Source organism: Lutra lutra, chromosome 3, assembly GCF_902655055.1.
Source record: "Lutra lutra chromosome 3, mLutLut1.2, whole genome shotgun sequence".
In the NCBI taxonomy this organism is placed as follows: Eukaryota; Metazoa; Chordata; class Mammalia; order Carnivora; family Mustelidae; genus Lutra; species Lutra lutra.
Genome location: NC_062280.1, coordinates 157,151,044 through 157,155,213, shown reverse-complemented (window position 1 = coordinate 157,155,213; position 4,170 = coordinate 157,151,044). Strand labels below are relative to the sequence as shown.

General features: G+C 35.3%; 1 pseudogene; it reads left to right on the top strand.

Moving 5' to 3' along the window:
- Positions 1-1,452: 1,452 nt before the first annotated feature.
- On the top strand, positions 1,453-2,109 carry LOC125094681 (transmembrane protein 147-like; annotated as a pseudogene).
- The last annotated feature ends 2,061 nt before the right edge of the window (positions 2,110-4,170 follow it).

Below are 4,170 nucleotides of genomic sequence, written 5' to 3'. Positions count from 1 at the left end.
TTTCTAGAATGTTTTTAAAAAACAAAACCTACATCACCTCTATCATTTTCCTTGATAACAGTAATCACATTAATCCATGATGCTTTATATTTTACCCGTTTTACTTATGTGTTAAGGAAACTCGTATGTATGATAGACTTTTAGATACATGAACATATCAGCTTATTTTTAAAAAATCTGTTATTTTAGATATCTAACATGAACACAGATGAAAAGTCTAAGTTAAATATATCTTTAATGCACACAAAATTATTTGCTTCTGCATCTTTCCAGAAATTTGTAATTATAGTAGTACATTTTTTTCCAACAATTTAATTCATGGATTTTACTCTTCCAGATTTACTTAGGAAGACTGTGAAAGGTACTGCAATAGAGAGGACAAATTCAATAAAAGATAATAGATGGGTTTCTGGACGGGAGGTGGGTGGGGGGATGGGATAATTGGGTGGTGGGCATTAAGGAGAGCATTAATGCAATGAACAGTGGCTGTTATATGTAACTGATGAATCACTAAATTCTAACCCTGAAACTAACAATATATGTTAACTAAGCTGAATTTAAATTTAAAAAATTTTTTAAAAATTAATGGGTGATAACTAGAAAAAAGAACAAATTAAAGGGATTCTATATAATCCATGTTAAAATCCAGGCAAATTTTAAAACAATTTTTAATATAGTAAAAAATATTTGACACTTTATTCATAAGAATTTAAAATTACTTTCCTAAATTTAGAAATTGAAACTTTAGTGGTTTCCAAATGCTATTCAAGGGGACCAGCTATATCAGAATAATCTGGGCAATTTTTAAAAATGTAACTTCTGGGGACACCTGGGTGGCTCAGTTGGTTAAGCATCTGCCTTTGGCTCAGGTCACAATCCTGTGGTCCTGGGATTAAGCCCAGTGTCAGGCACCCTGATCAGCAGGGCATTTGTCTCTTCCTCTCCCTTGCTTCTCCCCATCTTGTGCTCTCTCTAATAAATAAATAAATGAAATGTTTTTTAAAAAGTGTAATTCCTGGCCTGCTCCCATGATTTAATATACTGAGGTAGATCAGGGCTTCTACAAATTTTAATGATTCTTAAGTATTCTGATTCCCAGATTTAAAAATTATTGTATTATTTACTCTCATAACTTCTTTCAAATTAATATGTTATATAACTTTAAAATGTCTTGTTAAATTTGTCCACATTTGCTTTTGTATACATTGTTATTGTTCAACTTATCTTAAAGCAGCATGTGATTATAACAGATTTTTTTTTCAAAATTCGCAATGATTTGATTCAATATTCCTAGAAAATGTGTCTTGGCTCTCATGTTGGTAGGAATAGGAATGCCTTGCTTCTGGAACAGCATACATTACATGACTCCTGTGAGGAAAGCCATGTGTCTGTCTTTGGGGAGACAGGTGGGATCTAGGGCCAGTTTTGGGCACCAGGCCAAATGAGCCCAACATGACCCTGTTCCACATCAGGAACTGCTTCACGCTGGTCTACTTCCCCTACTTCATCACCTACAAGTACAGCAGCCTGTCTGAGTACACCACCTTCTGGAAATGCATGTAGGCTAGGGTCACCCACTTCTTTGTGCAGCCATGCAAGATGCTGTCCTTGGCCATTTTTTTCCCCACCTAGGAGGTGGCATCTATGACTTCATTGGAGAGTTCATGAAGTGAGAGTGGATGTAACAGACCTGAGAGACCTAAAACTTGTCATGTCCTTGAATGCAGACATGGAGGAGCACAAGATCATGGTTGCTGCTCTGGGCTGGACCAACCCCGAGCTCACTGTGTCCCGCTGAAATCTCCTTTGGGTTGGAGCTCTGGGCTTTTGAGTTTGACTGATGTATATCCTGATGAGCAATGATACCAACATCAGTCTGGTCCAACAACATTGTTGTATGTGCGTAGGTTTGGATGATAACATGCTATGACCTAGTTTTCTGCCAGCAGTACTCCTACTGATGTTCCCTAGCATCTACAACACCTTTGTCACAGAGACCTTCATCCACGTCTGTTCCTTGGGCAGCTGGACAGCACTGTGGTAGTGACAAGACTGCTGACCCTCAGCACCCTGGCTTTCTATGTCACTGCTGTCAACATGCACTCTTAGGTATGGTCTACCAGACACTCACATACCCCTTCCCTGCTTCCAGGTTTCAGTGAAATAAATAGTGTTTGTAAAGTTAAAGTTAAAGAATAAAAATAATAATTACAAAAAATGACTCATGAGATTGCACTCACTACCTGGGAATATCTTTCAATGCCAATAATCACTTTGTTTGCTATATTATAAAAATAAACACATTACTTCTTCATAAACCTACTTTTACATACACACAATAGGCCTAGTTGGGCTCTCCCTGTGTTTTCTTTCTGAAAGAAAAAGTAAAGCTGCCAAGGAATGGGCGGTCTTCTGGACTCAGTTGAATAAGTCAATATACTCTATCTAGAGGTCATCATCTTTGTGACTTATAAAGAAAATTAAAAAATTATTGATTAATAAAACAATTTGAGACAATTGTGCATATAGGGATTAGAGGGAAATAAGAGTTACTGTCACATAATAGGGGAAAGTTATTGAAATCAATTGATGGGGGTTAGAACCAAGCAATCTGCTTTCGTGAATTTAGGAAAACTGTATAATGTGGATCTTAAAAATCTCCTTAAGAAACTTAAGTGAGTCTTACATGTGAAAACATACAAATATTATCCAGAATGGGGGGTCCTGGCATTTAACCATCATTATCACGTTATATAGGCAACCTGTTGTATTGTCTGTGTCGGAGACAAAACCTGAAAACTTAATCCAAGAGGAAAGGCAGTTTGTAGCTCAGCATGAATGTTTTCAGTGTTATGTGGTTGTCCACTGTACATCATGAAAGTCAGCTTTAGGGTAGAATATGCTTCAACCTTTTGTGACTATTGTTATGTCATCAGTAAGGAGAACTTAGAATTATGTTTCCATACATTTATCAAATAATGCCAAACGGTAATTTTTGCTTAATGAATATTTAACGATCTAATATTGATGGCAACAATTTGACATTGAACTTCTCATCATGCACAAAGATGTGATGCTTTAAAAAAATGTTTGCGTTATAATCTATTTAATACATATATATTTAGAGCTTATGGTTTTTCCTTCACAGAAAAAGGCAGAGTGCTGTATATTTGGACATTTGATTGCCACATTTTTGGATTATTTATTTTTATTTTTATTTTTTTAATTTACCTACTTATTTTAGATAAGTCCATGTGTTTCAAGTATTTGTTAAACAGATCTAGTTGAAATAAAATTTTTTATATTTCTAAGAAATGGTGTTTTTTAAACTTATAATTAATGTCAGAAGAGATTTAATCAAAATATCCCACACTTAGAAATAATTATTTGATAGTGAATACTTCAGCTCTGAATCAAATATGAGATTTGACTCGTTCTCTATTCTAACAATACTGTATTTCTCCTCTGTATCTCAGTGGGTACAAGTAAGATATTTAACTTTGTATGTTATCAGAGAAACTCCAAATTAATTCTTTAGGACATTGCCATTGAAAAAATATTAAAATGTGAAATAAAGGTTATTACTGTGACAAAGAGGAGCTCTGAACATTGATAGCCATTTCGGTTTAATATTGTTAAATGAGGCCACATTACCGCTATAACAGTTGGCTGTCTAATAAGCTGGAATATCTCATCAGGAATATTATAACAAGATGTGCTCTGAAGAGTCTGTTGGAAAACAATCACTCGATATAGCTCATTTAAGGTTCAGTACCATCACCCTCATTTGCCTCTTCTATTGTGCCTATTTCTGCAGGGTTAGCAATGAGAATGAAGCATCACACCCTTATCAGTCTCTGGCACCCTGACTTCATCAGGGTTTTGATTAGTCCCCATAGAAGGTATGTTTTACTGAAAGATATCACGATTATCAACAAAAGGAAGCAGGATGGCAAATGAAGTTGGGAGAAATTGCTCAAATACAGATGGAAATATAAAGCTTATTAATTCAGTGACATTTCAGAGTCTGTTAAGCACCGGCCATCAAAGCACTGAGTATGTTATATTTATGCATTTTCAGGGTCCAGTCTCAAGGTTTTTGTGAATCTAAAGCTATCTTTTGGATATATCACTATTTTTTAAAAATACAGAGGCACATTAAAATGTACC